General features: G+C 43.4%; 3 non-coding genes and 1 pseudogene across 3 annotated transcripts; all 4 read right to left on the bottom strand.

Annotated features, from left to right (window-relative positions):
- Positions 1 to 5,616: 5,616 nt before the first annotated feature.
- On the bottom strand, positions 5,617 to 5,780 carry LOC132134118 (U1 spliceosomal RNA). The gene has a single exon (XR_009429382.1). It is a non-coding gene; the product is annotated as a U1 spliceosomal RNA (small nuclear RNA).
- Positions 5,781 to 15,041: 9,261 nt separating this feature from the next.
- Positions 15,042 to 15,205, bottom strand: LOC132134127 (U1 spliceosomal RNA). Its single transcript, XR_009429391.1, has one exon. It is a non-coding gene; the product is annotated as a U1 spliceosomal RNA (small nuclear RNA).
- A 351-nt stretch (positions 15,206 to 15,556) lies between these two features.
- Positions 15,557 to 15,734, bottom strand: LOC132134066 (U2 spliceosomal RNA; annotated as a pseudogene).
- Positions 15,735 to 22,089: 6,355 nt separating this feature from the next.
- Positions 22,090 to 22,253, bottom strand: LOC132134107 (U1 spliceosomal RNA). The gene has a single exon (XR_009429371.1). It is a non-coding gene; the product is annotated as a U1 spliceosomal RNA (small nuclear RNA).
- Positions 22,254 to 27,542: the final 5,289 nt, after the last annotated feature.

Raw genomic sequence — 27,542 nt, 5'->3', positions numbered from 1 at the left:
TCATCCACCAGCCCAACGCTCTCCGACAGCCCTCCCGATGCCGAAGAAGGCCAGAAGTCTGGGAAATCTGCTTCAGTAAGTACAATTTCCCATGGATTGGTTTAACTGTTTGTGACAAGTAGACATGTTCACTAACACTTTGCCTTTCTTATTATTTCTATAAGGAAAGAAGCACATTAACGAAGATGGTCCTCAGACGCAGACTGATGGTGAAGAACTCCCCACTTAAATCACCACAGGAAATAGCGTCTAAAAAGCTGGTGCAGCAAGTAAAAAAAGAGACTGGAGAAATTGAAAAAAAAATCCCGTAAATAATTTATGTAGCTATTTAAATTGTTTGTTTTGATATTTTTTATGATAATTGTTCTACTGCTTTTATTTCTACGATAAAAAAGTAAGGTTATCTTTTTATTTGTTTTGATAGCCTGTTCCATTTTTCTTTTTTCTTTTTTCTTTTTTTTGTAAATAGTTATAGTTAAGGTTAATGTCAGTTTGCTCTGAATCTTTCTGAACATGTTTATTTATTTATTTTATTTTTCTTATATAATGCATGTTTCCTATTATACTTTTTATATATTGTGTTTTTTTGTACAGAACTTTGAGGCATTTTTGATTTTGACTTTACAATGTCTGCAAAACAAAAAGTTCAATAAATATTTGAAATTGAATTAAGGTGTCATTACTTTACACACACTCACACACTCACACACACACACACACACACACACACACACACACACACACACACACACACACACACATATATATTACATGTAATAAAAATAATTTAAACATATTTATATATTGTGTGTGTAAATAAAAAGGTATATGTAATAAATACATAATAAATATATAGTATTTCTATACATAAAATGTTTAATAAAAACATATTTTACTATATTTTGAATAACTTGAAATTAGGATGTTTTCACATAAATACACTTCTTTTTCAAATGTATTCAGGCCGATCATCATAACCAGTTAAACTGATTATTAGACTAGAAGTTGAATGAGAAATAGACTGAAATAGTGAAATGTATTGTTTATTAGACTAGAAAAGGAATGAGAAATTGACTGGTAAGTGACCAAGGAAATAGTACTTTTTGTAGTTTATTAGACTAAAAGTTTTGAATAAGAAATAGACTGGCAAGGGATCAGGCAAATAGTGCCATATGTAGTTTATTAGACTATAAAATTACTGAGAAATAGACTGGCAAGTGATCCATGAAATAGTGCCATATGTTTTCACATTAATACACTTCTATTTCAAATTTATTCAGGCCGATCATCATCACCAGTTAAACTGATTATTAGACTAGAAGTTGAATGAGAAATAGACTGAAATAGTGAAATGTATTGTTTATTAGACTAGAAAAGGAATGAGAAATAGTCTGGTAAGTGACCAAGGAAATAGTACTTTTTGTAGCTTATTAGACTAAAAGTTTGCATAAGAAATAAACTGGCAAGTGATCAAGGAAATAGTGCCATATGTAGTTTATTAGACTATAAAAATGAATGAGAAATAGACTGGCAAGTGATCCATGAAATAGTGCCATATGTTTTCACATTAATACACTTCTATTTCAAACTTATTCAGGCCGATCATCATCACCAGTTAAACTGATTATTAGACTAGAAGTTGAATGAGAAATAGACTGAAATAGTGAAATGTATTGTTTATTAGACTAGAAAAGGAATGAGAAATAGACTGGTAAGTGACCAAGGAAATAGTACTTTTTGTAGTTTATTAGACTAAAAGTTTTGAATAAGAAATAGACTGGCAAGGGATCAAGCAAATAGTGCCATATGTAGTTTATTAGACTATAAAATTACTGAGAAATAGACTGGCAAGTGATCCATGAAATAGTGCCATATGTTTTCACATTAATACACTTCTATTTCAAATTTATTCAGGCCGATCATCATCACCAGTTAAACTGATTATTAGACTAGAAGTTGAATGAGAAATAGACTGAAATAGTGAAATGTATTGTTTATTAGACTAGAAAAGGAATGAGAAATAGTCTGGTAAGTGACCAAGGAAATAGTACTTTTTGTAGCTTATTAGACTAAAAGTTTGAATAAGAAATAAACTGGCAAGTGATCAAGGAAATAGTGCCATATGTAGTTTATTAGACTATAAAAATGAATGAGAAATAGACTGGCAAGTGATCCATGAAATAGTGCCATATGTTTTCACATTAATACACTTCTATTTCAAATTTATTCAGGCCGATCATCATCACCAGTTAAACTGATTATTAGACTAGAAGTTGAATGAGAAATAGACTGAAATAGTGAAATGTATTGTTTATTAGACTAGAAAAGGAATGAGAAATAGACTGGTAAGTGACCAAGGATATAGTACTTTTTGTAGTTTATTAGACTAAAAGTTTTGAATGAGAAATAGACTGGCAAGTGATCAAGGAAATAGTGCCTTATGTAGTTTATTAGACTAGAAAATTAATGAGAAATAGACTGGCAAGTGATCCATGAAATAGTGCCATATGTAGTTCATTAGACTATGAGTGGAATGAGAAATAGACTGGTCAGTGACCAAGGAAATAGTCCCATTTGAAGTTGTTTGGACTAAAAGTGGAATGAGAAATAGACTGCAAAGTGTGCACTCTTGTTTTATAAAACGTATTTTACAATACATTATGGATAAATTGGAATTAGGAAGATTTCAAATAAAGTAACTGTTAAGTGACAAATGAAATAGCCCCATGTGTAGTTCATTAGACTAGAAGTGATTTGAGAAATAGACTGACAATAAAAAATATTGCTATTTAATATACTGCAAGACTTGCAACATTTGTGGTGCAAATGAACCAAAATCCAACATTTTTTCTATGCATATTTCTACAGTATTATGGGATAAAACTTGGATGGATTCCAAAATGGATTCCTTTGAGTGCCCTGAGTACAGTACAACTGTTTTCTCTAGGCCTCATAAAAAAAATTTTCTTCCGACTTCCACCCCCCTCGAGCTGCCTTCTCTAGCCGGGGAGGGTGCACCCTGGCCGGCATGGATGAGTAGGTGCGAGGGGGGTGGATGGTACTATTCTCTTGCTAATATCTCCACGAAGCGGTGGACCCCGGGGCTGAAATTACCTACCGTATGCGACCACCCTCGAGTTCCTGGGTGGTCCGGTTCCTGAGTTATAACGGTTCAAATTCCACATTTTGTGGGGCCGTAACTCGGATCCCCGGGGTCATAGGAACATGGGGCTGGTGTAGTCGGATAGAGCTCCCAAAGGTCTAATTTTGACCTGAGTTTGGTGTTTTTTCCTCTCTTTTTGGGTGAGTTATTGCATTTGCGGGCCCGTATCTCTGGCCCCCGGGGGTCTATCGACTTCGGGGAGGTGGCTTCAGAGAGGGCCCTTTGAGGGCTATCAAGTCACCGAGTTTCAAGTTGCTAGGTCTCTTCCTTCCATTTGACTATCAAAAATGTGTGGGGCAATAACTCCGCCCCCCCGGGGTGTTATGGATGGGGGGGCATCGGTGTTCGGTAGGCCTTCTGGAGGTCTTACTCTGACCCGAGTTTGGTGCAGTTTGGCCCCGTTTTGGCGGAGTTACAGCTTGGCAAAATCTGTGACATTTTGGTTAACATTCACCACAATTTTGGATATGTCCGCAAATGTTCCGAATGTGATCCGTGGTCATTCCGTGAATATAATGGTCAAATGGACAAATAGTGGGTTCGTGGGACCCAGGGTGGGGGTCCGCAAGTGGTCCGCTGATGATCCGCAGTCATTGTGTGAACATAATGGTCAAATGGACAAATAGTGGGTTCGTGGGACCCAGGGTGGGGGTCCGCAAGTGGTCCGCAGATGATCCGCAGTCATTGTGTGAATATAATGGTCAAGTGGACAAATACGGGGTTCGTGGGACCCAGGGTGGGGGTCCGCAAGGGGTCTGCAGATGATCCGCAGTCATTGTGTGAATATAATGGTCAAATGGACAAATAATGGGTTCGTGGGACCCGGGATGGGGGTCCGATGGGGGTCCGCATCGGTTCCGTGGTCATTCTGTAACTTTAAAGGTCAAATGGACAAATATAGGTTTCGTGGGCAAAAAAATCGTACACCCCCCATTCGGGTAAATGCCACTGTTTTAAACCTGAGGTGTACTGCTCCGTGCGCCACCCTGTGGAGAAGTGCTGAATGGCATGTAGGGGCCTCAAATTTGGGTGGGCTTCCGCGGGGCCCCTCGGGGGTCCTGATCCTCCTGCGCCGGTCAGGGGTCTCCCGTGGGCCGGCAGACATCGACGCCGCGTCCGTCAAAAATTTTTTGGGGTCAGCGCGCAGGTCCCCTTAACCCACGTACACGAGCCCTCAAACTTATACCTGAATGGACGCTCCAAAAAAAAAAGGACTTTCTGGAGAAGTCAAGACGTGACATCCCTAGGAGCTTGCCATTCACCTCTTTAAAACAAAAGCGCACGCTGTGGTGCCTCCGCACGCCGGCACGGGCAGCCGACATGATGGAGGCACCAACAGCCTAGAAACTTAAAACAACAATAAATACAATAATAAATAACCAAATAAATAATTAAAAGACCTTACCTTAAAACGTGTTGGAGCCCGAAGCAGCAGAGTTCAATGTACCTCTCGAAGTTGTGTGACTCAAGATATAAAAAGATCTCGAGTCAGGAAACCTCCAAGAGGCGATCGCAGTCTAAACCGTCTGACAAGGTACGTGATCTTAGCCAAAAGGCCGAGAAGCGATGCCGCTAAGACGCAGCGGGCAGGAAGCCGGACACGGCGATGCCCATCTCGGCTTTGGTAAGTCTGGGGGACCTAAAAACGCTGGGGGATGGTAGTACCCTCCCCTGTCTGCAACGTCACCGGGACTCGTCACGCTTGGCCTGACGCTGGCACTGCAGTGACGGAAAGTACGGCATCGCTCGTAACTCCCAAACGGTTCGTCGCAGAGCCACGTGCCTTATGTAATGGGAATCCTTGGCTCGAGCCGAACCAGACGCAGGTCTCAGATTGGCTCGTCGCTCTGACAAAATTTTCGGGTATTTGGGATTTTGTCGAAAACCTTCTTTTGCAACCTAGCGCCAGGTATTTGGCCCAGTCCCACCCAAAGCAGCACAGAAAGCTTCTCTGGAGTCTGCCTGCCAATAATCATCCCAAAAAAGTGGAAATTTCCATTCACCTTGGCGAGGGGACCTCAAAACGTGCTAACGTGGCGTGTCCGAGATGGCTCGAATGGCTATAACTCCAGGAAGGAATGAGATCCCTTCACCCAAATCGGCACACCTGTGCAGGGGCTCAGTCAGAAGCAAGGTGAAAAAGGGCGCTGCGACAGGCCACTCGGTGGCGCTGTAAGCGACAACAAAATTAATACCAATTGAAAAAGGACAACCAAACAACATGGAGACAGCTACAGCTAGGCTGCAGTCAGTCCAATCGACTTTCAAAGTAAGGTCTGTGCTATATTCGAACTGAACCACCCACCAGGGTCCGATTTTTCAAGAGTGTAACTGACTTTGTTTCACAGGCGCACAACACATACCTCGCATGTGACAGAACTCCCCATTCTGAAACGCAAAAAAAAAAAAAAAACCTGGAAAAAACCTCTTCTGCTTTGTTTCACCAAGAATTTCAGGGGAGAGCGCGAACGCAGTCCCCCACTACCATAAATTATGCAGTCGAGATTCCCGCATTTGGGGAATTCGCAGGGGTCAGCATGGCCGGAGTGCAATGGGCAAGCCTCGCCCTGGGTGAACCGCCTTCTTGATCATGGTGTCTCCCCTGCCAGGTAAGTATGAAGGCCCAGGCGGTCAGCCAGAGGTATGATTTGCGTCTCTACCGTCCACACCAACGGTTAGCCCCCCTCCAGGAAAGGAAGGATGGGTGCCTTCCGTTACTGGCCTGGAAACTGCCAAGCTCATGGGCCGGGGCTTCCCAACGCCGGTTTTAGATGACTCTCTTTAACCAAACACACCTGATTCGGTGCATCACCTCGTCTGTGAAAGACCTCAGGTGGGTGCATCGTTCATGGAAGAGTCCAAGACCCCAGGAGGGCGCATCAGGAAAAAAGTTCGCAATACACCACAGCATGGCAGATCTCATTCCTTGTTGCAAATACAGTTGCTATATAATGAAAAGTGAGATACGCACCACATGTGGTGCATATGTGTGCCAAAATTCAACGCTCATTTTCATGCAAATTCTACAGTATTATCGGATAAAACTTACAAAAATGGATTCCTCTGAGTGCCCTGAGTACAGTACAACTGTTTTCTCTAGGCCTCATAAAAAAATTTTCTTCCGACTTCCACCCCCCTCGAGCTGCCTTCTCTAGCCGGGAAGTGTGCACCCTGGCCGGCATGGATGAGTAGGTACGAGGGGGGTGGATGGTACTATTTTTTTGCTAATATCTCCGCGAAGCGGTGGAACCCGGGGCTCAAATTCGGGGGATCCCTAGAGGGTCGAGGGGCCTACCGTATGCGACCACCCTCGAGTTCCTGGGTGGTCCAGTTCCTGAGTTATAATGGTTCAAATTCCACATTTTGGGAGGCCGTAACTCGGACCCCCGGGGTCATAGGGACATGGGGCTAGTGTCGTCGGATAGAGCTCTCAAAGGTCTAATTTTGACCAGATTTTGGTGTTGTTTCTCCTCTTTTCGAGTGAGTTATGGCCGGTCAAATTTTGGGACTTTTTGCATTTGCGGGTCCATATCTCTGGCTCCCGGGGGTCTATCGACTTGGGGGAGGTGGCTTCAGACAGGGCCCTTTGAGGGCTATCAAGTCACCGAGTTTCAAGTTGCTAGGTCTCTTCCTTCCATTTGACTATCAAAAATGTGGGGGGCCATAAATTCGCCCCCCGGGGTGTTATGGATGGGGGGACAGCGGTGTTCGGTAGGCCTTCTGGAGGTCTTAATCCGTCCCGAGTTTTGTGCAGTTTGGCCCCGTTTTGGCCATTTTGACCCCCGGGGTCATAGGGACATGGGGCTAGTGTCGTCGGATAGACGGCCCCCTGGTCTGACTTTTTTCTATGCATATTTCTACAGTATAATGGGATAAAACTTACAAAAATGGATTCCCTGAGTGCCCTGAGTACAGTACAAGTGTTTTCTCTAGGCCTCATAAAAAAAATTTTCTTCCGACTTCCACCCCCCTTAAGCTGCCTTCTCTAGCCGGGGAGGGTGCACCCTGGCCGGCATGGATGAGTAGGTGTGAGGGGAAAATGAATGGGAAATAGACTGGTAAGGGACCAAGGTAATTTACAGTTTATTAGACTAAAAGTGGAATGAGAAATAGACTGGTAAGTGACCAAGAAAATAGTTCCATTTGTAGTTTCTTAGACTAGAGGTGGTATGAAAAATAGACTGGTAACTGAATCAAGGAAATAGTCATATTTGTAGTTTATCAGACTAGAAAATGAATGAGAAATAGACTGGTAGGTGACCAAGGAAATAGTACTATTTGTAGTTTATCAGACTAGAAGTTGAATGAGAAATAGACTGGTAAGTGATCCAAGGGAATAGTCCCATTTGTAGTTTATTAGACTAGAAAAAGAATGAAAAATAGACTGGTGAGTGAATCAAAGGAATAGTCAAATTTGTAGTTTATTAAACTAGAAGTGTAATGAGAAATAGACTGCAAATTGTGCTCTCTAATGTATTAGACTCAAAGTTGTATTAACAGACTACAAATGGGACCTAAAAAGTTATATAAGTAACCAATGCTTGGGCAGTGTCCCTTGCATTCATCCTTTTGCTATTCATCCTTTAGTGTTTTAACAAAAGTAGATATGGCTTTGGACGACTGTCCCTTGTGCTTTCGTGGCTATAATCAGCTAAGCGCAAGCTTCTCCTATCCATTGCTTCTGGGAGAGCTTCTCACGGCGGTACCGGCAGCTGAGGAAGCGGTCAAATCCCACCCCCTCTAGGCAGGTTGCACGGGCAACACATAGTCTGCTATCGGCCCTCAACAGCCCTGGGGAAGAGGAGTGCTCAGAGTCGCAGGTTGACAGACTAGATGAAGAGCCAGCCACCAGGCCTGAGGCAGAGCCAGCCACAGGACCCGAGGAGGAGGTCGCCGGGCCTTCAAAGAAGGCCCACTCCTCCGATGCACCATACCCCTTTCCGGACCACGTGCCAGCCCTAAGTGAGTATGACACTTGTCACTTTGATAACACCATACAATAACTTTCATTAATAAATCTCCTATTTGTAGATTATTAGACTAGAAGTTACCTGAGAAATAGACTGGTAAGTGAACCAAGGAAATAATCTCATTTGTTGTTCATTAGACTAGAAGTTGAATTAGAAATAGACTGGTAAGTGAACCAAGGAAATAGCCCCATTTATAGTTTGTTAGACTACAAGAGAAATGAGAAATAGACTGATAAGTGACCAAGGAAATAGTACCATTTGTAGTTTATTAGACTAGAAAATTATAGTAATATAATTATACATATACACACACATATTATGTATGTATATATAAATATATATATATATATATATATATATATATATATATATATATATATATATATATATATATATATATATATATATATATATATATAAATTATAATTTAATTTAATTTAATTTAATTTAATTTAATTTAATAATAATAATAATAATAATAATAATAATGTTTGTTAGTGTTTACCTCTATGTTATCGACCTGACTCACCTGGTCCTTCTCTTGTGCTTTCTTTTTGCAGATCAGCTCATTGAGGAGTCCAGGGCCAACTGGGAGGGCATCAACCCCACTCCGAAATTAATAAATAATGTGTCCTCAAAGATTTTTAGAATAAAAATTTTTATTTCATACATGTCAGCTGGCCAGACCAATCTGGCCAGCTTGATGTTTTTGGACAACAGGGCAAAGGTCCGGTCCTGGCTGTCTTTTTTAAAGAAATGCAACATTGCAGAGCCAACTGTGCACCATTACCTAAAAAATGTGGCACAGTTCCTCAAATATCTTAATGAGACCCCGCCGCCCACATGCCGGCTCTCCCGTGTGGCTTTCATTGGGATTAGGAGGGAAATCCAGAACTTGACCCGCCCAGTAAAGCGCAGCGTGGCAGTCCACGAGCTGGCTGTAAAACAAGCCAAGGAGGCCCGCCTGATCCCTAAAGCCACACTGCGAGCTTGCCGGGACTCTGCCAAAAAAATTATTTCTGAGATTCTGGGTAAGTTTTTGAATCCTTTCTCCTCTCATTATTTGGCGATCAATGTGATCCTTTATGCTTCTCTTTTTTTCTGTGAAGATCGTCTGAAGACTAGTCCTGAGAAAAAGGACCAATGGTCTTTTTATGGACACCTCACCACTTACTGGGCCAGCATTTATGGTCACTGTGGAGGGGTGTTGCAAAATGTAACAATTAAAGAGGTGGAAGATGCCCGTGCGACAGCTACAGAAGGCCACTTTGTCATTAATGTGAGTGGTTCTCTTTCTCTCTGTCTCTCGTTGTCCACATGGTTTTCTTTAAAATAAAACTCAGCTTATGCCACTTCTCACTGTTTCTAAAGATATCAGCCCACAAGACCAACCAGGCCTTTGGTGCAGCCGAGCTGGCCCTGGACCAGGAGGAGTATGGGTGGTTTGAGGAATTCCTTTCACTCCGGTCCAACTTGGTAGGGGGACGAGTTGCAAACTACTTCTTCTTTACCTCAAAGGCCAGCTCCTGCAAAAACTTGAACAAGTATTTTCAGGATGCGTGGGCGAGCATGGGGTTACCAGGCACACCCACATTTACTGATGTGAGGACTGCCATCGCCACCCATGTAAGCATTCCTGTACTTGTCCCGGCTTTATGAGTTTCTGGTGTGTTTTTTTCTAACTCTTTGCCTATGCTGTTCTCTCTCCAAAAAGGCAAAGAACACTCACTGCCCGGAAGATAGGCACAAAGTGGCACAGTTCATGTGCCACGACACCACCACAGCTGACAGGTTTTATGCCCTCAACCTTAATGCAAAGCAGGCAGCAGAACACCGTCGCCTCTTTGATACAGCTGTGGTGGGTGAGGAAGCTGATAGTCCAAGGCAGCAAGGTGCCAAGAGAAGAAAGACGACAAAACCCCACAAGATGCCAGCTGAGGAAAAGTCCTCATCCACCAGCCCAACGCTCTCCGACAGCCCTCCCGATGCCGAAGAAGGCCAGAAGTCTGGGAAATCTGCTTCAGTAAGTACAATTTCCCATGGATTGGTTTAACTGTTTGTGACAAGTAGACATGTTCACTAACACTCTGCCTTTCTTATTATTTCTATAAGGAAAGAAGCACATTAATGAAGATGGTCCTCAGACGCAGACTGATGGTGAAGAACTCCCCACTTAAATCACCACAGGAAATAGCGTCTAAAAAGCTGGTGCAGCAAGTAAAAAAAGAGACTGGAGAAATTTAAAAAAAAATCCCGTAAATAATTTATGTAGCTATTTAAATTGTTTGTTTTGATGTTTTTTATGATAATTGTTCTACTCCTTTTATTTCTACGATAAAAAAGTAAGGTTATCTTTTTATTTGTTTTGATAGCCTGTTCCATTTTTCTTTTTTCTTTTTTTTGTAAATAGTTATAGTTAAGGTTAATATCAGTTTGCTCTGAATCTTTCTGAACATGTTTATTTATTTATTTTATTTTTCTTATATAATGCATGTTTCCTATTATACTTTTTATATATTGTGTTTTTTTGTACAGAACTTTGAGGCATTTTTGATTTTGACTTTACAATGTCTGCAAAACAAAAAGTTCAATAAATATTTGAAATTGAATTAAGGTGTCATTACTTTACACACACTCACACACACTCACACACACACACACACACACACACAAATATATATTACATGTAATAAAAATAATTTAAACATTTATATATTGTGTGTGTAAATAAAAAGGTATATGTAATGAATACATAATAAATATATAGTATTTCTATACATAAAATGTTTAATAAAAACATATTTTACTATATTTTGAATAACTTGAAATTAGGATGTTTTCACATAAATACACTTCTATTTCAAATGTATTCAGGCCGATCATCATAACCAGTTAAACTGATTATTAGACTAGAAGTTGAATGAGAAATAGACTGAAATAGTGAAATGTATTGTTTATTAGACTAGAAAAGGAATGAGAAATAGACTGGTAAGTGACCAAGGAAATAGTACTTTTTGTAGTTTATTAGACTAAAAGTTTTGAATAAGAAATAGACTGGCAAGGGATCAAGGAAATAGTGCCATATGTAGTTTATTAGACTATAAAATTAATGAGAAATAGACTGGCAAGTGATCCATGAAATAGTGCCATATGTTTTCACATTAATACACTTCTATTTCAAATTTATTCAGGCCGATCATCATCACCAGTTAAACTGATTATTAAACTAGAAGTTGAATGAGAAATAGACTGAAATAGTGAAATGTATTGTTTATTAGACTAGAAAAGGAATGAGAAATAGACTGGTAAGTGACCAAGGAAACAGTACTTTTTGTAGTTTATTAGACTAAAAGTTTTGAATAAGAAATAGACTGGCAAGTGATCAAGGAAATAGTGCCATATGTAGTTTATTAGAATATGAAATGAATGAGAAATAGACTGGCAAGTGATCCATGAAATAGTGCCATATGTTTTCACATTAATACACTTCTATTTCAAATGTATTCAGGCCGATCATCATAACCAGGTAAACTGATTATTAGACTAGAAGTTGAATGAGAAATAGACTGAAATAGTGAAATGTATTGTTTATTAGACTAGAAAAGGAATGAGAAATAGTCTGGTAAGTGACCAAGGACATAGTACTTTTTGTAGCTTATTAGACTAAAAGTTTGAATAAGAAATACACTGGCAAGTGATCAAGGAAATAGTGCCATATGTAGTTTATTAGACTAGAAAATTAATGAGAAATAGACTGGCAAGTGATCCATGAAATAGTGCCATAGGTAGTTCATTAGACTATGAGTGGAATGAGAAATTGACTGGTCAGTGATCAAGGAAATAGTCCCATTTCAAGTTGTTTGGACTAAAAGTGGAATGAGAAATACACTGCAAAGTGTGCACTCTTGTTTTATAAAACGTATTTTACAATACATTATGGATAAATTGGAATTAGGAAGATTTCAAATAAAGTAACTGTTAAGTGACAAATGAAATAGCCCCATGTGTAGTTCATTAGACTAGAAGTGATTTGAGAAATAGACTGACAATAAAAAAATATTGCTATTTAATATACTGCAAGACTTGCAACATTTGTGGTGCAAATTAACCAAAATCCGACAGTTTTTTCTATGCATATTTCTACAGTATTATGGGATAAAACTTACAAAAATGGATTCCTCTGAGTGCCCTGAGTACAGTACAACTGTTTTCTCTAGGCCTCATAAAAAAAATTTTCTTCCGACTTCCACCCCCCTCGAGCTGCCTTCTCTAGCCGGGGAGGGTGCACCCTGGCCGGCATGGATGAGTAGGTGCGAGGGGGGTGGATGGTACTATTTTCTTGCTAATATCTCCGCGAAGCGGTGGACCCCGGGGCTGAAATTACCTACCGTATGCGACCACCCTCGAGTTCCTGGGTGGTCCGGTTCCTGAGTTATAACGGTTCAAATCCCACATTTTGGGGGGCCGTAACTCGGACGCCCGGGGTCATAGGAACATGGGGCTGGTGTCGTCGGATAGAGCTCCCAAAGGTCTAATTTTGACCAGAGTTTGGTGTTGTTTCCCTTCTTTCCGAGTGAGTTATGGCCGGTCAAATTTTGGGACTTTTTGCATTTGCGGGTCCATATCTCTGGCCCCCGGGGGTCTATCGACTTGGGGGAGGTGGCTTCAGAGAGGGCCCTTCGAGGGCTATCAAGTCACCAAGTTTCAAGTCGCTAGAACTCTTCCTTCCATTTGACTATCAAAAATGTGGGGAGCCATAACTCCGCCCCCGGGGTGTTATGGATGGCGGGGCAGCGGTGTTCGGTAGGCCTTCTGGAGTTCTTACTCTGACCCGAGTTTGGTGCAGTTTGGCCCCGTTTTGGCGGAGTTACAGCTTGGCAAAGTCTGTGACATTTTGGTTAACATTCACCACAATTTTGGATATGTCCGCAAATGTTCCGGATGTGATCCGTGGTCATTCCGTGAATATAATGGTCAAATGGACAAATAGTGGGTTCGTGGGACCCAGGGTGGGGGTCCGCAAGTGGTCCGCAGATGATCCGCAGTCATTGTGTGAACATAATGGTCAAATGGACAAATAGTGGGTTCGTGGGACCCAGGGTGGGGGTCCGCAAGTGGTCCGCAGATGATCCGCAGTCATTGTGTGAATATAATGGTCAAATGGACATATACGGGGTTCGTGGGACCCAGGGTGGGGGTCCGCAAGGGGTCTGCAGATGATCCGCAGTCATTGTGTGAATATAATGGTCAAATGGACAAATAATGGGTTCGTGGGACCCGGGTTGGGGGTCCGACGGGGGTCCGCATCGGTTCCGTGGTCATTCTGTAACTTTAAAGGTCAAATGGACAAATATAGGTTTCGTGGGCAAAAAAATCGTACACCCCCCATTCGGGTAAATGCCACTGTTTTAAACCTGAGGTGTACTGCTCCGTGCGCCACCCTGTGGAGAAGTGCTGAATGGCATGTAGGGGCCTCAAATCTGGGTGGGCTTCCGCGGGGCCCCTCGGGGGTCCAGATCCTCCTGCGCCGGTCAGGGGTCTCCCGTGGGCCGGCGCGGTCCAGCAGACATCGACGCCGCGTCCGTCAAAAATTTTTTGGGGTCAGCGCGCAGGTCCCCTTAACCCACGTACACGAGCCCTCAAACTTATACCTGAATGGACGCTCCAAAAAAAAAGGACTTTCTGGAGAAGTCAAGACTTGACATCCCTAGGAGCTTGCCATTCACCTCTTTAAAACAAAAGCGCACGCTGTGGTGCCTCCGCACGCCGGCACGGGCAGCCGACATGATGGAGGCACCAACAGCCTAGAAACTTAAAACAACAATAAATACAATAATAAATAACCAAATAAATAATTAAAAGACCTTACCTTAAAACGTGTTGGAGCCCGAAGCAGCAGAGTTCAATGTACCTCTCGAAGTTGTGTGACTCAAGATATAAAAAGATCTCGAGTCAGGAAACCTCCAAGAGGCGATCGCAGTCTAAACCGTCTGACAAGGTACGTGATCTTAGCCAAAAGGCCGAGAAGCGATGCCGCTAAGACGCAGCGGGCAGGAAGCCGGACACGGCGATGCCCATCTCGGCTTTGGTAAGTCTGGGGGACCTAAAAATGCTGGGGGATGGTAGTACCCTCCCCTGTCTGCAACGTCACCGGGACTCGTCACGCTCGGCCTGACGCTGGCACTGCAGCGACGGAAAGTACGGCATCGCTCGTAACTCCCAAACGGTTCGTCACAGAGCCTTATGTCATGGGAATCCTTGGCTCGAGCCGAACCAGACGCAGGTCTCAGATTGGCTCGTCGCTCTGACAAAATTTTCGTGTATTTGGGATTTTGTCAAAAACCTTCTTTTGCAACCTAGCGCCAGGTATTTGGCCCAGTCCCACCCAAAGCAGCACAGAAAGCTTCTCTGGAGTCTGTCTGTCAATAATCATCCCAAAAAAGTGGAAATTTCCATTCACCTTGGCGAGGGGACCTCAAAACGTGCTAAGGTGGCTTGTCCGAGATGGCTCGAATGGCTATAACTCCAGGAAGGAATGAGATCCCTTCACCCAAATCGGCACACCTGTGCAGGGGCTCAGTCAGAGGCCAGGTGAAAAAGGGCACTGCGACAGGCCACTCGGTGGCGCTGTAAGCGACAACAAAATTAATACCAATTGAAAAAGGACAATCAAAAACATGGAGACAGCTACAGCTAGGCTGCAGTCAGTCCAGTCGACTTTCAAAGTAAGGTCTGTGCTATATTCGAACTGAACCACCCACCAAGGTCCGATTTTTCAAGAGCGTAACTGACTTTGTTTCACAGGCGCACAACACATACCTCGCATGTGATAGAACTCCCCATTCTGAAATGCAAAAAAAAAAAAAACCTAGAAAAAACCTCTTCTCCTTTGTTTCACCAACAATTTCAGGGGAGAGCGCGAACGCAGTCCCCCACTACCATAAATTATGCAGTCGAGATTCCCGCATTTGGGGAATTCGCAGGGGTCAGCATGGCCGGAGTGCAATGGCCAAGCCTCGCCCTGGGTGAACCGCCTTCTTGATCATGGTGTATCCCTTGCCAGGTAAGTATGAAGGCCCAGGCGATCAGCCAGAGGTATGATTTGCGTCTCTACCGTCCACACCAATGGTTAGCCCCCCTCCAGGAAAGGAAGGACGGGTGCCTTCCGTTACTAGCCTGGAAACTGCCAAGCTCATGGGCCGGTGCTTCCCAACGCCGGTTTTAGATGACTCTCTTTAACCAAACACACCTGATTCGATGCATCACCTCGTCTGTGAAAGACCTCAGGTGGGTGCATCGTTCGTGGAAGAGTCCAAGACCCCAGGAGGGCGCATCAGGAAAAAAGTTCACAATAAACCACAGCATGGCAGATCTCATTCCTTGTTCTGCTATTCGACACAATAAACGGCAATCCCCAAAAAGGGAAAGCACACCGTTCCTGGAGACACTGCAATACCAGGCCGATGCTTGGAGTGGACGGAGCAAGCCCCGGCTCCAGCTCCATGATCTAAAAATCCATTTAATATGTAGTCCCCGGATGGGGGACGTATCAGATATTAAACTGATAAGAACAGATTTTTTTTTCTTTCGAAAAAGTTTTATTGTCAACAGTTACATTTTTTCCATTTGCATTTTTACTTTCACACACATTTTTCTTTTCAAGCACACATTAAAACAAGCCATATTATATATAATAAATACACATGGTAAAATGAAAGAAACAATCATTGTTAAAAAACATTTGATTAAAACCACAGTGTTTTGCTTGTTTTTAAAAGTCCATATTTGAGGTGTGTTTAAAAGGTGTGATCGGTTTCAAAAGTAAAATACAAATTTAAAAAAGCAAACAAGCCTCATATGCATGTTAATAAAACCAATTTCATTGATAAAACACCATAAAAACCAATTTATTGGATAAAAACCAATAAAAAAAAACATCTGTTGTGCAAGACCGGGGGTGAGTCCTCATCAAGTCGGTCTTCACCCCACTCTCCAGAACAGGGACATGAGATGCTACTTTACGGGCTCAGCGGAGATCCCCTCTCCTCCGGCCCGCTGGCCCGCTGTTCCCATAGCCAGAATGGTTTGGGTGCATCTACGGGCAGCCAGGGTCGGTGCCTGCCGGGACCCTCTCTGTGCGACCCCGGCCCCCCCGTCCGAATATCGTCGTCCGGTACCCCTGCAGCCTTGATGTTACCTTTAGCTCGCATGCATGGAGGGTTACCGTAACGCGCTTCCCCACCAGCAGGTTTCTGGTGGCCCAGATGGCATCCTTGATGACGTTGAGGGTGAGCCAGAGCGAGGTAAATTTCTGTGCCGTCAAGTCCTTCAAGCCCCGGCCCACGCCAAGGATGGCGAGCTGGTACCCGAACTGGGCCCCACCTGCTGGTAGGCACGGGAAATACACGGGTAGCCGGTCTTGGCCCACAGGTCCCGCGCAGTGCTGCAGTCCCAGAGCAGGTGGTGGGCGGTCTCCGGGGAATTGCAGCCGGACCGAGGGCAGATGGGGTTTTTGGCCATGCCTCTGGAGTGCATAACCGCCCTGACCGGGAGGATCTCATGAGCCACCATCCACGACAAGTCCTTGTGCCTGTTCTGGAGAGCAGGGTGAGCCGCATTCCGCCAAACTTGTTTGGCCTCACTTAGTGTGAGGCCCGGAACTGGACTCACCGGTTTCCGGTCCTGCACAACAGAAATGAGAGACTTGTGTTTAGTTAAATGGTGACATCTTCACTCTCTAAAAGGTATTTCTTTAAAAACTTTTTTATAAAACTGTAGTCTTTAGGCAAGTTAAAAGACACTGGGGTTTTCAAATCTACTGGTAAAATTTTCAAAGTTCTTAGGTAAGACCCCATCCAAAATAGCGCCATTGCAGCCGTCTTGTTTTCTTTGGATGGGGTCATGGCATAACTGATGTGCAAGGCGGTGAAGCGGCTGCCTAAAAACAGGTGGGGGTCTGGGAGGCCTTTTCCAACGTTCTCTGGCCTTTTCTTGACTGTCTCCCTCTTCAGGCACTCCCACTTGGACCCCCACAGGAAGTAAAACACCGCCCTCTCCAGTTTCACCAGGAACCACCGAGGGGGGCTAAAAACAGAACAGACAAGTAAAATCAGAGGTAAAATCACATATTTAAAAATAAAAATTTTACCTTCAATCGTCAACTGTCTTAGTCCCCAAAACCCTAGTCTTTTCCTAACTTTCCCTAGCAAGTCAGTCCAGTTTTCCCGTCCTCCACCCTCTTTATCAAATTTAACACCTAAAATTTTAAAGTCCTCCTGTGTCCACGTCCCCCCACGGCCCGAAGAGCTGGGCCTCAGACTTGTTTCTATTGAGTTTGGCGCCCGAGGCCCGACCGTACCAGTCAGTCAAGTCCAGTGCTCTTCGTATAGATAAAATGTCCGTGGTTAAAAGAGTAACATCGTCCATGTATAAGGCACAAGTCGCTGTCAGTCCACCCGTCCCAGGAACGTCCAGTCCTTTGACCCATTTATCCTTTCTCAAGATCTGTGCCATGGGCTCGATACAAGCCACATACAGGAGAGGAGATAAAGGACATCCCTGATGGACACCACTGTGTATGTTCACAGTTTTGGAAAGATGCCCGTTTACAAGGAATTTGCTGACTAGTCCCTTGTACAGCAGTCCCACCCTGGCTACAAACCTCTTTGTTGGAAAACCCATTTTTTGCAGTACCTGAAAAAGGTACTGGTGCGAGACTCGGTCAAATGCTTTTTCAAAGTCTAAATTTAGGACTACTAGCCGAATATTTCTGTCTCTCGCATAACAGATGGCGTCTCTGATCAGTACTAGGCTGTCTGTTATCTTTCTTCCGGGCACAGAACAAGCTTGATCCGGGTGAATCACGTCCTCTAAAGCCGTTGACATGCGTGTTGCTAAAATTTTGCTAAAAAGTTTATAATCAAAATTTAAAAGTGTTATGGGTCTCCAGTTTTTTAAGTCAGTCCGGTCACCTTTTTTGTGAAGTAAAGAAACTATCCCTATTCTAAAACTGTCTGGAAGTATGTCGAGGGTCTCAAACTCTTTAAAAACTGTCAAAAGCTCTTGTCCTAAAATGTCCCAAAATGTTAGATAAAACTCTAGGGGAAGTCCATCCACTCCTGGGGACTTCCCCTTCTTAAAACCTCCAAGTGCTTTTTGGATTTCTAAGATGTTAAAATCTTGGGTTAAAATCTCATTTTGACAGTCAACCCTTTCCTCAATAAAATTTAAAACTTCTTTTGCAGTGTCAAAGTGTACCTTTTTAAAACTATATAATGCCCCATAAAATTTTTCCACATCCTCTAAAATCTCTTTTGTTGTGTTAACCTCCCTATCCCCTGTTTTAACCCTGGTTAATCCCCCACCCCTTGTTATTATTTTCTTAAAAAATATCTGGTACACTTTTCGCCTTTTTTTATTTCTCTCTCTTTACTTCTTAAAAGGACCCCTTTACTTTTTATATTGGCTAAAACTGACATTTCTTTTTTTACTTCCTGAATTTCGTCGATAAAATCAAAACCATTATTTAAAAGATTAAAATACCTTTGTAGTCTTTTCTGCAACCCCAACATGCATTTCTTTTCCCTACTCTTCTTTTCTTTCCCTATCTTTCTAAAAAACTGTCTTGTCCGGTCCTTTACCATCTCCCACCACTGTGCACGTGTATCGTAAAAGTCTTGGAGGGTCTGCCATTGGCTGAACTGTTCCCTATATTCTAAAACTATATCCTTGTCTTCCAACAGGGAACAGTTCAGCTTCCACAGCCCTCCCCCTACCGTCACACCCATGGGCAGTGAAAGGGTGCAAGACAGCATTATGTGATCAGAGAAAAAGAGGGGGGTTAATGTAGCATCGGTCGGCGGGCAGTCCCTTGTAAAAACGTAGTCGATTCGAGAGGCTTTGGTACTATCACCACTGAACCAGGTGAAGCCCTCCTCTCTTTGATGCAAAATTTTAAAACAGTCGACTAAATTAAAATCTCTGACTAAACCCTGCAATAACACCGACGTTTTGTCCACTCTAAAATCCTCCCCTACCCTTTTCCTGTCTGTTTTGGATAAAACACAATTAAAATCCCCTGCTACCATTAGGGGGGCCCTACCTAGCATGTGGGGTTGCAAGTCTTCTAAAAGCTCATATCTTTCATTCTTTTCCGTAAAACCATATACATTAAGAACATTAAAATCCCTGTCTAAAAAGGTCAGATTTACTAAAAGTGCCCGGCCTTGACTCACCACAGTGCTGCCCTTCACCAAGATGTTAGGATTATTAATTAAAACCGCAACTCCGTCATTTTTGTTAAAATTTGATCCGCTCCATATGGAGGCTCCTGCGGACCATAGCTCCTCCATTTTCTTGTACCTAGTTAAAAAGGGCAGAGAACACTCTTGTAATAAAAACAAATCTGACTTAAAAGATTTTAAAAGGGACAAAATACTCTGTGCTCCAATGGTGGACCTCACACTTCTTACATTGATAGTAGAGATGGTGAGGGCCATGAGCAGTAGGGTTAAAAAGGTATAAGACATTTAAAACAGAAGACAGTAAAAAGCCTACAAAGATACGATTAAAATTATGTTATATCTTGTTGCATTTGCCTTTCCTTTTCCTCAGACGAGCTGGGATCAGGAGGGCAAATGCCTGTCGCTTCAGAGGCCACAGAGGAAACCTCTTGTGGCTCTTTTGGCGACGATGCTGTTAGCTTAATGTGCAAAAAGGATACCTCATTAGGGGACTCTAGGGGCCACATGCGCTCCAGATCTACCGAATCGATACTATCAAGCTTATATGCTGCCCTAGATTTTTTCTCGTCCGTTACAATCAGAGGAGACCCCGCAGGTCTTTTTTGCACCTGAGCGTTAGGGAGTGAACACTCTGTCTCACTCCCGGTAGATTCCTGCACCCCATCCGAAACTGTTACTAGTGAGGAATTGGTTTTTTCCTCACTTTCCTCTCCTTCCATGACCATTTCCTGTTCCGTTGCCTCCGCCCCTGTGGCCGTCCCACTTCCTCCTTCCTGCCCAATCCCTGAGGCCGGCTGGGAATTTGAAATTCCCGCCAAAACCTCAGGGACCGCCTCCTCTTTCCTTTGTTCATTCGTTTGTTGCCCATGTGGGGCGGCCATTTTGAGCTTGTTGGCAAAACTTTTAGGGCAGTCTCTGTAGAGGTGGTTTGTTTCTCCACAAAGATTGCACCGTCTGAAATTGGTACAATAATCAAACTGTGACCAATTTCTCTACACTTCCCACATACTAACTCTTGGCATGCTTCAGCGAGATGACCAAACCTGCAACCCTTCCTGCAGAGTTTGGTATGTAGCCTCTGCTCTCTCCGAGCACAATCATGGAAGGCAGATGTTTCAGGCCCTGGTAGCCCCCAGCGTCTTCCCATTGTTTAATGGGAATTCGCCAGGAGCATGTCCAAATGCCATCTTCATCTAACACTTTGACAGGCTGGCCTCGAACAGTGCAAAATCTACCCAACCAAACATAAATATCATCTCCAGTCACTGTTTCATTGAACATCCTTACAATCACAGTTTTAAGTGTGTTATCAGAAAGTTTCTCGACAGTGAACATGGAGAACTGGGCTTTAACTGAATCAAACCTTTGCCAAAAGTCATTAAGCAGGGAAGCGGTTTTAAAACTGACATCAAATCCTTTGTTCAAGGGCAGAGTCATCAAACAATTCAGGTCGTCAGATCTAAAAGCTAAGGTCTTTTGGATCAGCTATACGGGACATTCCAAGGAGCTTCCCCTCAACCTGCCTGAATAAAAAACGCACGCTGTGGTGCCTCCGCACGCCGGCAGGGGCAGCCGACATGGTGGAGGCACCAACATTCTAAAAACTTAAAACAACAATAAATACAATAATAAATAACCAAATAAATAATTAAAATACCTTACCTTAAAACTTGTTTTAGCCCGAAGCAGCAGAGTTCAATGTACCTCTCGAAGTTGTGTGACTCAAGATATAAAAAGATCTCTAGTCAGGAAACCTCCAAGAGGCGATCGCAGTCTCAACCGTCCGACAAGATATGTGATCTTTGCCAAAAGGCCGTGAAGCGATGCCGCTAAGACGCAGCGGGGAGGAAGCCGGACACGGCGATGCCCATCTCGGCTTTGGTAAGTCTGGGGGACCTAAAAACGCTGGGGGATGGTAGTACCCTCCCCTGTCTGCAACGTCACCGGGCCTCGTCACGCTCGGCCTGACGCTGGCACTGCAGCGACGGAAAGTACTGCATCGCTCGTAATTCCCAAACGGTTCGTCGCAGAGCCACGTGCCTTATGTCATGGGAATCCTTGGCTCGAGCCGAACCAGACGCAGGTCTCAGATTGGCTCGTCGCACTGATGGAATTTCGGGGATTTGGGATTTTGTCGAAAACCTTCTTTTGCAACCTAGCGCCGCCAGGTATTTGGCCCAGTCCCACCCAAAGCAGCACAGAAAGCTTCTTTGGAGTCTGCCTGTCAATAATCATCCCAAAAAAGTGGAAATTTCCATTCACCTTGGCGAGGGGACCTCAAAACGTGCTAAGGTGGCGTGTCCGAGATGGCTCGAATGGCTATAACTCCAGGAAGGAATGAGATCCCTTCACCCAAATCGGCACACTTGTGCAGGGGCTCAGTCAGAGGCCAGGTGAAAAAGGGCGCTGCGACAGGCCACTCGGTGGCGCTGTAAGCGACAACAAAATTAATACCAATTGAAAAAGGACAACCAAACAACATGGAGACAGCTACAGCTAGGCTGCAGTCAGTCCAATCGACTTTCAAAGTAAGGTCTGTGCTATATTCGAACTGAACCACCCACCAGGGTCCGATTTTTCAAGAGCGTAACTGACTTTGTTTCACAGGCGCACAACACATACCTCGCATGTGACAGAACTCCCCATTCTGAAACGCAAAAAAAAACGCAAAACGCAAAAAAAACCTCTTCTGCTTTGTTTCACCAACAATTTCAGGGGAGAGCGCGAACGCAGTCCCCCACTACCATAAATTATGCAGTCGAGATTCCCGCATTTGGGGAATTCGCAGGGGTCAGCATGGCCGGAGTGCAATGGGCAAGCCTCGCCCTGGGTGAACCGCCTTCTTGATCATGGTGTCTCCCCTGCCAGGTAAGTATGAAGGCCCAGGCGGTCAGCCAGAGGTATGATTTGCGTCTCTACCGTCCACACCAACGGTTAGCCCCCCTCCAGGAAAGGAAGGATGGGTGCCTTCCGTTACTGGCCTGGAAACTGCCAAGCTCATGGGCCGGGGCTTCCCAACGCCGGTTTTAGATGACTCTCTTTAACCAAACAAACCTGATTCGGTGCATCACCTCGTCTGTGAAAGACCTCAGGTGGGTGCATCATTCGTGGAAGAGTCCAAGACCCCAGGAGGGCGCATCAGGAAAAAAGTTCGCAATACACCACTGCATGGCAGATCTCATTCCTTGTTGCAAATACAGTTGCTATTTAATGAAAAGTGAGATACGCACCACATGTGGTGCACATGTGTGCCAAAATTCAACGCTAATTTTTATGCAAATTCTACAGTATTATGGGATAAAACTTACAAAAATGGATTCCTCTGAGTGCCCCGAGTACAGTACAACTGTTTTCTCTAGGCCTCATAAAAAAATTTCTTCCGACTTCCACCCCCCTCGAGCTGCCTTTTCTAGCCAGGGAGCGTGCACCCTGGCCGGCATGGATGAGTAGGTACGAGGGGGGTGGACGGTACTATTTTTTTGCTAAATTCGGGGGATCCCTAGGGGTCGAGGGGCCTACCGTATGCGACCATCCTCGAGTTCCTGGGTGGTCCAGTTCCTGAGTTATAACGGTTCAAATTCCACATTTTGGGGGGCCGTAACTCGGACCCCCGGGGTCATAGGGACATGGGGCTAGTGTCGTCGGATAGAGCTCCCAAAGGTCTAATTTTGACCAGAGTTTGGTGTTTTTTCCCCTCTCTTTGGGTGAGTTATGGCCGGTCAAATTTTGGGACTTTTTGCATTTGCGGGCCCGTATCTCTGGCCCCCGGGGTCTATCGACTTGTGGGAGGTGGCTTCAGAGAGGGCCCTTTGAGGGCTATCAAGTCACCGAGTTTCAAGTCGCTAGGTCTCTTCCTTCCATTTGACTATCAAAAATGTGGGGGGCCATAAATTCGCCCCCCGGGGTGTTATGGATGGGGGGACAGCGGTGTTCGGTAGGCCTTCTGGAGGTCTTACTCCGTCCTGAGTTTGGTGCAGTTTGGCCCCGTTTTGGCCGTTTTGACCTCCGGGGTCATAGGGACATGGGGCTAGTGTCGTCGGATAGACGGCCCCCTGGTCTGACGTTTTTCTATGCATATTTCTACAGTATAATGGGATAAAACTTACTAAAATGGATTCCCTGAGTGCCCTGAGTGCAGTACAAGTGTTTTCTCTAGGCCTCATAAAAAAATTTTCTTCCGACTTCCACCCCACTCAAGCTGCCTTCTCTAGCCGGGGAGGGTGCACCCTGGCCGGCATGGATGAGTAGGTGCGAGGGGGGTGGATGTCATTAGTCATTAGACTAGAAAATGAATGGGAAATAGACTGGTAAGGGACCAAGGTAATTTACAGTTTATTAGACTAAAAGTGGAATGACAAATAGACTGGTAAGTGACCAAGAAAATAGTTCCATTTGTAGTTTCTTAGACTAGAGGTGGTATGAAAAATAGACTGGTAACTGAATCAAGGAAATAGTCATATTTGTAGTTTATCAGACTAGAAAATGAATGAGAAATAGACTGGTAGGTGACCAAGGAAATAGTACTATTTGTAGTTTATTAGACTAGAAGTTGAATGAGAAATAGACTGGTAAGTGATCCAAGGGAATAGTCCCATTTGTAGTTTATTAGACTAGAAAAAGAATGGAAAATAGACTGGTGAGTGAATCAAAGGAATAGTCAAATTTGTAGTTTATTAAACTAGAAGTGTAATGAGAAATAGACTGCAAATTGTGCTCTCTAATGTATTAGACTCAAAGTTGTATTAACAGACTACAAATGGGACCTAAAAAGTTATATAAGTAACCAATGCTTGGGCAGTGTCCCTTGCATTCATCCTTTTGCTATTCATCCTTTAGTGTTTTAACAAAAGTAGATATGGCTTTGGACGACTGTCCCTTGTGCTTTCGTGGCTATAATCAGCTAAGCCAACACCTTCGTGTCTTTCACAAGGTGCGGAATGTGAAGGAGCGCAAGCTTCTCCTATCCATTGCTTCTGGGAGAGCTTCTCACGGCGGTACCGGCAGCTGAGGAAGCGGTCAAATCCCACCCCCTCTAGGCAGGTTGCACGGGCAACACATAGTCTGCTATCGGCCCTCAACAGCCCTGGGGAGGAGGAGTGCTCAGAGTCGCAGGTTGACAGACTAGATGAAGAGCCAGCCACCAGGCCTGAGGCAGAGCCAGCCACAGGACCCGAGGAGGAGGTCGCCGGGCCTTCAAAGAAGGCCCACTCCTCCGATGCACCATACCCCTTTCCGGACCACGTGCCAGCCCTAAGTGAGTATGACACTTGTCACTTTGATAACACCATACAATAACTTTCATTAATAAATCTCCTATTTGTAGATTATTAGACTAGAAGTTACCTGAGAAATAGACTGGTAAGTGAACCAAGGAAATAATCTCATTTGTTGTTGATTAGACTAGAAGTTGAATTAGAAATAGACTGGTAAGTGAACCAAGGAAATAGCACCATTTATAGTTTGTTAGACTACAAGAGAAATGAGAAATAGACTGATAAGTGACGAAGGAAATAGTACCATTTGTAGTTTATTAGACTAGAAAATTATAGTAATATAATTATACATATACACACACATATTATGTATGTATATATATATATATATATATATATATATATATATATATATATATGTATAATATAGTTTATTATATATTTAATTTAATTTAATTTAATATAATAATAATAATAATAATGTTTGTTAGTGTTTACCTCTATGTTATCGACCTGACTCACCTGGTCCTTCTCTTGTGCTTTCTTTTTGCAGATCAGCTCATTGAGGTGTCCAGGGCCCACTGGGAGGGCATCAACCCCACTCCGAAATTAATAAATAATGTGTCCTCAAAGATTTTTAGAATAAAAAATTTTATTTCATATATGTCAGCTGGCCAGACCAATCTGGCCAGCTTGATGTTTTTGGACAACAGGGCAAAGGTCCGGTCCTGGCTGTCTTTTTTAAGGAAATGCAACATTGCAGAGCCAACTCTGCACCATTACCTAAAAAATGTGGCACAGTTCCTCAAATATCTTAATGAGACCCCGCCGCCCACATGCCGGCTCTCCCGTGTGGCTTTCATTGGGATTAGGAGGGAAATCCAGAACTTGACCCGCCCAGTAAAGCGCAGCGTGGCAGTCCACGAGCTGGCTGTAAAACAAGCCAAGGAGGCCCGCCTGATCCCTAAAGCCACACTGCGAGCTTGCCGGGACTCTGCCAAAAAAATTATTTCTGAGATTCTGGGTAAGTTTTTGAATCCTTTCTCCTCTCATTATTTGGCGATCAATGTGATCCTTTATGCTTCTCTTTTTTTCTGTGAAGATCGTCTGAAGACTAGTCCTGAGAAAAAGGACCAATGGTCTTTTTATGGACACCTCACCACTTACTGGGCCAGCATTTATGGTCACCACGGAGGGGTGTTCCAAAATTTAACAATTAAAGAGGTGGAGGATGCCCGTGCGACAGCTACAGAAGGCCACTTTGTCATTAATGTGAGTGGTTCTCTTTCTCTCTGTCTTTCGTTGTCCACATGGTTTTCTTTAAAATAAAACTCAGCTTATGCCACTTCACACTGTTTCTAAAGATATCAGCCCACAAGACCAACCAGGCCTTTGGTGCAGCCCAGCTGGCCCTGGACCAGGAGGAGTATGGGTGGCTTGAGGAATTCCTTTCACTCCGGTCCAACTTGGTAGGGGGACGAGTTGCAAACTACTTCTTCTTTACCTCAAAGGCCAGCTCCTGCAAAAACTTGAACAAGTATTTTCAGGATGCGTGGGCGAGCATGGGGTTACCAGGCACACCCACATTTACTGATGTGAGGACTGCCATCGCCACCCATGTAAGCATTCCTGTACTTGTCCCGGCTTTATGAGTTTCAGGTGTGTTTTTTTTCTAACTCTTTGCCTATGCTGTTCTCTCTCCAAAAAGGCAAAGAACACTCACTGCCCGGAAGATAGGCACAAAGTGGCACAGTTCATGTGCCACGACACCACCACAGCTGACAGGTTTTATGCCCTCAACCTTAATGCAAAGCAGGCAGCAGAACACCGTCGCCTCTTTGATACAGCTGTGGTGGGTGAGGAAGCTGATAGTCCAAGGCAGCAAGGTGCCAAGAGAAGAAAGACGACAAAACCCCACAAGATGCCAGCTGAGGAAAAGTCCTCATCCACCAGCCCAACGCTCTCCGACAGCCCTCCCGATGCCGAAGAAGGCCAGAAGTCTGGGAAATCTGCTTCAGTAAGTACAATTTCCCATGGATTGGTTTAACTGTTTGTGACAAGTAGACATGTTCACTAACACTTTGCCTTTCTTATTATTTCTATAAGGAAAGAAGCACATTAACGAAGATGGTCCTCAGACGCAGACTGATGGTGAAGAACTCCCCACTTAAATCACCACAGGAAATAGCGTCTAAAAAGCTGGTGCAGCAAGTAAAAAAAGAGACTGGAGAAATTGAAAAAAAAATCCCGTAAATAATTTATGTAGCTATTTAAATTGTTTGTTTTGATATTTTTTATGATAATTGTTCTACTGCTTTTATTTCTACGATAAAAAAGTAAGGTTATCTTTTTATTTGTTTTGATAGCCTGTTCCATTTTTCTTTTTTCTTTTTTCTTTTTTTTGTAAATAGTTATAGTTAAGGTTAATGTCAGTTTGCTCTGAATCTTTCTGAACATGTTTATTTATTTATTTTATTTTTCTTATATAATGCATGTTTCCTATTATACTTTTTATATATTGTGTTTTTTTGTACAGAACTTTGAGGCATTTTTGATTTTGACTTTACAATGTCTGCAAAACAAAAAGTTCAATAAATATTTGAAATTGAATTAAGGTGTCATTACTTTACACACACTCACACACTCACACACACACACACACACACACACACACACACACACACACACACACATATATATTACATGTAATAAAAATAATTTAAACATATTTATATATTGTGTGTGTAAATAAAAAGGTATATGTAATAAATACATAATAAATATATAGTATTTCTATACATAAAATGTTTAATACAAAACATATTTTACTATATTTTGAATAACTTGAAATTAGGATGTTTTCACATAAATACACTTCTATTACAAATGTATTCAGGCCGATCATCATAACCAGTTAAACTGATTATTAGACTAGAAGTTGAATGAGAAATA

The sequence above is a fragment of the Carassius carassius genome, unplaced genomic scaffold (assembly GCF_963082965.1).
Source record: "Carassius carassius unplaced genomic scaffold, fCarCar2.1 SCAFFOLD_66, whole genome shotgun sequence".
Lineage (NCBI taxonomy): Eukaryota > Metazoa > Chordata > Actinopteri > Cypriniformes > Cyprinidae > Carassius > Carassius carassius.
Note: the sequence above shows the minus strand (reverse complement) of the source record. Positions and strands in the feature narration are given on the sequence as shown.